Source organism: Crocuta crocuta, unplaced genomic scaffold (assembly GCF_008692635.1).
Source record: "Crocuta crocuta isolate KB4526 unplaced genomic scaffold, BGI_CrCroc_1.0 scaffold50, whole genome shotgun sequence".
Lineage (NCBI taxonomy): Eukaryota > Metazoa > Chordata > Mammalia > Carnivora > Hyaenidae > Crocuta > Crocuta crocuta.
The window spans coordinates 1390029-1397015 of record NW_027527428.1 but is presented as its reverse complement, the minus strand read 5'-3'; positions in this window follow the sequence as shown (position 1 = coordinate 1397015).

The following is a 6987-nucleotide window of genomic DNA, read 5'->3' as shown; positions in this document are numbered from 1 at the left end:
TTGCTGTGCAGAGTAGCAGGTGCATGAGAGGTGCACTCAGGCTGGACCCCAGAGACATCTTTTGCAAGAGACAGAGGAGAGGGGGAGGCAGCCGCTGGCCCCACACAGGAGGTGTGGGGTGGCAGTAAGCACTGGGAGCAGATCTCTGGGTGGCCTGTCACCCAGAAGCACCTGCTGGCAGGACAATCAAACTACTGGCCCATGGCAGTGAAGAGGGTCAGAGGTCAAAAGGGGTTGAATGAAGCAGTGAGCGAGCCCTGAGCGAGAAGGGACAGCGGCCGGCAGGGAGGAGAGCTGCAGGGGGGAGGCAGAGCCAGGGGGTCCGGGCTGGCTGGCATCCAAAGTGCTTCTGGATATGCTGACCTCAGTGGTTGGTTTGGATTCAGCTCAGCCACGTGGGGCTGGACATGACCTGCAGCTGCCCTACTCCGGGCCTCCCCGGGGCTCCAGTGGTCTGTAAACTCACAGACCGGTGCCCCGCCGCCTCCTGCTTGGCCACATCAGCCCCCAGCGGCACACCTGCCCTCCCAAAGACTCGCTTACTGGGCCCCTCCGGGGTAATGTCAGGGAAGGCCTTCCAGATTCATCTTGCATGCTCCTCACTCTGGCCGCTCCCTGCAAAGTGCCTGGCAAATGAAAAACCCACGGATCAATGGCAGAAAAATGAGTGTCTCTGCTCACCCTCGCCAGGGAAGAGGCGTTCAACTCCCCCACCTGGGGTGCAGAGCAGGAGGGGTGGAGGGCTTTGATCTCTTCGACTCTGTTTTCTCTTGAAGTGCGCACCCTATAGCTCGGGGCCAGCTCATTAATATATCTGTCACCAGCCACTGAGGCAGCCACGAACTATTGATGCAGCCACTGAGATGTAAGGACGGATGGTGGAACGTGGCCCTGACCATGGACCTGGGGGCACGCTCCCAGCAGTGTGGCGCTCATGTGCCTCTGCGTTAAAATAGATGGTCAGATGCCGTGTGGGGCGCCCGAGTTAGGAAATTAGGATTAATGGGTGTGCAGTGTCTCATCTGCAGCCTGTGACTATCTCGGAGGATTGCGTTCACGCCGCAGCTGGAGGTAAGGAGCTGCCGATGCCTCATTGAAGGCTTGGAGAAAGCATCCAGCTCGGACACAGTTAGGCTCCTGGGCTCCTCACGCAGATTTTCCTCTCCCTTTCCCTTGCGCTTGGTGTAATTAAGGCAGTGGGGGAACGAATCCAAGGAGAAGGGGTCTCAGGGATCACGGCAGCGAGGAAGGCAGACCTTGAGTCCCCAGGACTCGGGTTTGAATCCTAAGCCAGCAAAAGCTCTGCGACCTCTGTGACCTCTGGCAAAATGACTCTCCTCTCCGAGCCTCACGTTCCTGGTATAAAGCTACCTCCCTCCAAGGCCTGCGGAAGACCACTGGCGTGGAATGTTGAAGGCCTGTTCTGGGTGGGTCATGTCAGTCAGTGTTCTAGATTCCAGCCGCAGAGGCCGATGCCGGCTGGTTGAAGCAGTGAAGAAATCTGGTAAGAGGATAGCAGCGCAGGCTAAGCTCCGTGGTGGAGCTGCCGGAGTCACGGCCAAAGTCACACTGCACGCGCGACAGGCCTGGTGAGGACGCCCCACCTCCACGGGTACCAGGGGCCTTGGAATCGGTGCCACCGAGCCTCCACACCACTGCTGTCCTCTGGGAACTGGATGGCGAATGCTGCTCCCCTCCCCCCCACCCCCTGCTCCCCCAGTTCTGCCTTCATCCTGCTCAGCTGTGCGGCCAGTGCCAGGTGCGGCATCCCGGAAGGGTGCAGCCGATTGCCAAGTCCGGTCGTGAGCAAGGGAGGCTGGCAAAGTGAGTCACTGGCGCACTTGGATTATATGCCGGGGACTTTTCTCCAAACTTAGGGAGAAATTGGGATCCCGGGTGGTGCCGAATACCCACTACCCTTATGCTCTGCTGTTATTGGCACTGGGGCGCCCCCAAGGCTGCTCTAACATGGTGTTTGTGTCTGGTTCTGATCTGCCCATCCCATGCGACCCCCCAGGCAGACCCCCAGCTGCATGTCCCCGCCGCGTCTCTCCAGCAGGCCTCTGCCGGTGGTCTTCCATCGACTGGGACAATGGTGATGTCCCCAAGGAAGAGATCTTTGGTGCTCATGACCCAAAGTGGGCAACGCTGTTGTATTCTACAGAGGATTCTATAAAGAAACAGAATCCCCAGAGCCGAACCAAACACACACACACACACACACTCACACACATGCACACACACACTTGTGTATATGTATAAGGAGATTTATTATAAGGAATTAGCGCACGTGATCATGGAAGCTGAGAATTCCCAAGATCCGTAGCCAGCACGCCGGAGACTTGGTGTAGTTCCAGCCTGAGTCCGAAAGCCTGAGAACCAGGGGAGTGGCTGACAGGGTGAGTTCCGGCCCCTGAGCAGCGTGCTGGCCACCAGGAAGAGCCGGTGTTTAGGTGGAGTCTAAAGGCAGGAATCACCGATGTCCCAGCTCAGGCAGGCAGGAGGAGCTCCCTCGCATTTAGCCTTTTTGTTCTCTTCAGATTTTCAACGGATTGGAGGAGGCCCACCCACATCAGGAAGGGCCATCTGCTTTACTCAGCCCTACCAACTCAAATGTTAATCTCACCAGAAAAGCTTCCAGACACACCCAGAAAAACATTTGCCCAAATGTCTGGGCACCCCCGTGGCCCGGTCAAGGCTGCACAGAATCAACGATCACATCCACCCAGTGAAAAGCACCCCCAGATCTAAGCAGAGAGAAGCAAGGGGAGGAGGAGAAGATCCCAATTTCCAAGATCACACTCCTGAGTTTAGTGATCAGTTTCAAGGGCACGTGGACTAGTGTTTCTAAGCCAACCTTGGATCCAAATGCCTGGGTCCTAACCCTTTCTCTCTCAGGAAGTGAGGTGGGCTCTGCGTGTCTCTGTTTCCTCATCTGTGAAGCTGGGATAATGACACTACCTTCCACTTCCAGTTGCTTGGAGCCCGGAGTGGTTCATATATGTAAAATGATCAGAATGTTGTTCGGCAAACAGTAGGCGCTCTGTAAATGCCAGTTATCAGCACTCTCCCACAGGAGAGGGGATGTTGGGGTGTAGTGTTGAGGGGGCTTGATGAGATAGGGAGGGAGGTAGATCACACAGAAATGTCACGGGAACAGAGACTGGGGGGCCAGCAGAGGCTGGCCCCCCCAGGCCCCGCCAGGGTCTCGTTGGACATCCCAGGCTGGAAAGGTCTGAGGGTGGGGAGAATTCTGCCCTGTGGCTCAGGCCCAGCCCTGGCTGCTTCGGGAAATGGAAATTCCTGCTCGGCTCCTGCCTGCCTTCCCTGAGCGGTCTCCGCCAGCCCCGGAGCCCGGCGCTGCGCCTGTGTCAATGTCAACACTTGGGAGTGGTCAGCAGAGCTTTCCGGAGCTGGCCTGGCTCCGTTGACCCCAGCTCACTCTCCCGTCTCCCCGAACTGGCCCTTGGCCGTGGGCTCTGACCCTCCTTCGGTCTTTCCGTTGCTGCAGAGATCTGCTTCCTTGCCCAGGATAATCTGCCCCCACTCTCTGCCTCCACTTCTTAGAATGCTGTTCTGACAGCTACTTAAAGATAAAACCCATAAACTGATTCCTGATCCCCGTAGACTAGAAGGCAGAACTGTGTGAGTCACCGGCCTGGAGGCCCGGCCCGGCTCTTGCTGAGAGCCAATCACACAGCATCTCCCCTCTTACTAAAAATCACAGGGGACCCTCGCCCATGGACCCAGAGGCAGGAGAAAAGGGGACTGACTCCTGGGGCTTCCAGAATTCAAGTCCCTGAACCACTTTCCTTACTTCTGGGACAAGGGTTCCCGCCTCTCTGGGGCATTGCAGCTGATGGAACAGGAGCCCCTGGCGCCACCCAAACTGCCCCTCTTTGTTCAGGATCACCCATTAACACACAGAAGTCAGTGCCCGCCCAGCGCGCTGGCCAAGCTGCGGGAGAGGGGGCCTTAAGCTTGGGGTTCCCAAAACTCAGGCCCGAGATGAGGATTCGGGCGTAGATGGCTTATGTGGGGGCTGACCCAGGAGTATGGGAGGCGCAGGGGGAGAGAACTGGGGAGGAAGGAGAACTAATAAAGGCTGTGNCCCAGGAGTGGGTTGTTGCCACACGGATCCCTCGCTCTTGGGCTGACTTGCTCCTGGAAGATGAGGAGTAAGCCCCCTGGGGCCTGCAGCCTGCTCCACACCAGAGACCCCTTCAGGCTGAGGGAGGGTCCTGCCTGGGAGGGTCCCCCCCCCTCCCCCGCCACATCCACTAGGGGAACTCCAGGGACCTCTCTACCTGCAAATAGACAGCCAAGCGTCATTCAGGACTTGGTGGCTTTCTGCCCCAGGAGGGGGGCCCAATCAGTCAAGCCTGCATCAGGGCCCCTTCCTCCTGGTCTCTCCACCATCCACCCCTCCTGGGGGTGGCCTTTCCCAAGGCCAGAGACATTCTGTTTCTAGGAGAGGCAAGAAGCCGGCAAGTCCCAGGCATCCAGCTTCCGCAGACCGAGAGGAAGGAGAGAATGGCATAAAGCCCTTAAAATACCCCTCAACTGTTTAAGGATTGGAGATCTGCACTAAATCTCAAGAAAAAGGAGTAATTACGCTGTCAGTAAAGGTGATATAGTTTTTAAGACTCCGTTCCACAGCCGTAATTTTTCCTCATCCTTCCCGTGACTCCCGGGGGATTTAGGGGCCAATTATCTGTCAGTTTGCTGAGGGGTGCTGTTCCCAGACAGGAAGGCATCACCTGCCAAAGCTTCCATAAACCCTACTTGACAGCATGGGTGGCTGGGTGCAGGGAGGCGACAGTGGTGAGAGGTGTGCTGTCTTCAGCTGGAGGGGAGTGTCCTGGAAGCTTTAGGGAGGAGTCGAGGAGCACAGACTTGCCCTGAGTTGGGGATGCCCGGCCGGGCTCTCCCAGCGAGGCCAACGTGGCCAGAGTCCTGGTGGAGCAAGGAGCCAGCATCTCTGGGTGGCAGGGGCTCTTCTAAACGAACCCAAGCTTTCAAGCCCAGTAAGGGGGTGCCACACAGAGGGAGTGGGGTCAGCCCGAAGGGAGCATTGGCTCTGTGTCATCTTCAACAGTTACCTAGCCTCTCTGTGCCTTCAGAAAAATAGGCTAAGGATGGGACCCACCTCATTGGGTTGTCGGTTATCATGAGGTAGTCCTACCCTATCTCATGCTTCATTCCTGCCAGAGAGGTCATCAGCCTGTCTTGAATACCTTGGTGGACAGGGAGCTCGCTAACTGGAGAGGCAGCCCATCTCTACTTCGGCCTCTTAGCTGGTCCTGACCGGGTCAGCGTCTTCTGTGGCTTTCACCCACGGGTGCCATTGTAACCCTCAAAGGTCACTGTGTGGCCCTTGCTAAGCTGTAAGGTTTACCTGTCAACACTGTCACCCCCCGCCCCAACCCGACCGGGGGTCACACTTGACCTCTCCTTCAGTCCTCATACTTGAGAAACAATGTTTCTCCTTTGCCAGGAATGTCCTGGACCCCTGGCCAGGGGTGACTTGACGTGAGAATGCCCTCCTTGGCTGTCAGACCTGAACTTAAGAGGTGTCTTTGAAGAGCAGTGGAGTCAGCTTGTCTTTATCTTCTTTTCCATGTTCTCCTTGTTCTCGAAGCCATGAGTTCCTCAGAGCTTCTCTTTAAAAGCGTATTGAGACTCTTGGCCAATTAACTTGAGATTCCTTTTGTCTTTGGGCTTCTCTCCGGGGTGCATTCCCATTCCCGCCACCAGAGGACGCTGTGATCCCTGTCTTCGTGGGTCCCCAGGAGGGGCTGGGGATTCAGGAGGGTCCCACCACCAGGAGCTCACTTCTCCTGCTGGGTCGCCTTGTTCCAAGGAACATCCCATGGAAGGGGAGTAAGGTTGAGGGGTGTGCAGGGACACCAGCAGACCTCCGTCCACATCAGCACGGTGCAAAACCAGTATTTTGTCGCTGGAGCCTCCTTTGTCCTTCCCCCACCCAGGCAGGGCTCCACTTCAACACCAAGACACAGTATAGCCTAGTGGTTAAGATCGGGGGACCCTGGAGCCAGACCAGCTAGTTCAAATCCTGACTCCCCTGTTCCCAGGCTGCGTGACCACTGCTCTATGCCTCAGTTTCCCCTCCTGCACAACAGGGACGATACTTGGGTTGGTGTGAAAGTTAAAGCAGTTAGTATATGTAGAGAGCTTTTAAGGCATGCCTTGTGCAGGTCAGCCCACGGGAAGACTGGTAATTTGTCTCTGGCCCCAGATTTACATGCTCCCCACAGATGCAAAAGTTCCGTGGGTAATCACGCCTCCCTCCTTAGAGCCTCGCCTCATGATTATTGCTGCTCAACTGTGCCCGCCCCACCCTGCACCCAAGCTGCTTGTCAGGGAATGGCCCCTACTCTCCCTGCGATTTCTCCCTTGCGCATGTTCCGGTGATTTTACTGAGCCTCGTGGATGGGCGTTTGGAAGCCCGCCCTACTCAGCTGACCTGCTTACCCCCCTGGCCTTGACTTCGAGGGCTCACCTCCTTTGGGAAGCCTTCCTAGGTCTGGGATGAGAGAAAAAGGCTCACCCACAAAATCCCCTCGACTCTGTGCCTCATCCTGATGGGACTTCTTCATATTTGTTAAGCTATCCAGGCCTGGGTCCTCATTACTTATTTACCTGCGATTTGAGCAACCAGCAGCCATTCTTCTATCCCACAAATATCTCCCTGCTTCCATTTCCACAGAATTGCGTGGGTTTAAATCACGAGGTCATGTCAATCATTCGTGTCTTTAAAATGTGTGGTCTGGGCAGTCTATCATGGTAGCATCCCACTAGGCCTAGCTGTGAACCTCAGTTTGAGTTGCTGTCCGTGACAACCAGAAGGTGCTTTGCTGGAACACCCAATGTAGTGTCAGAGCTGGAGCCCCTGGTGAGTTAGCTATAGAATAATGAACCATGTCAGCACTGGGAATTGGAAGGGGTCCTTCCATCTACGCACGC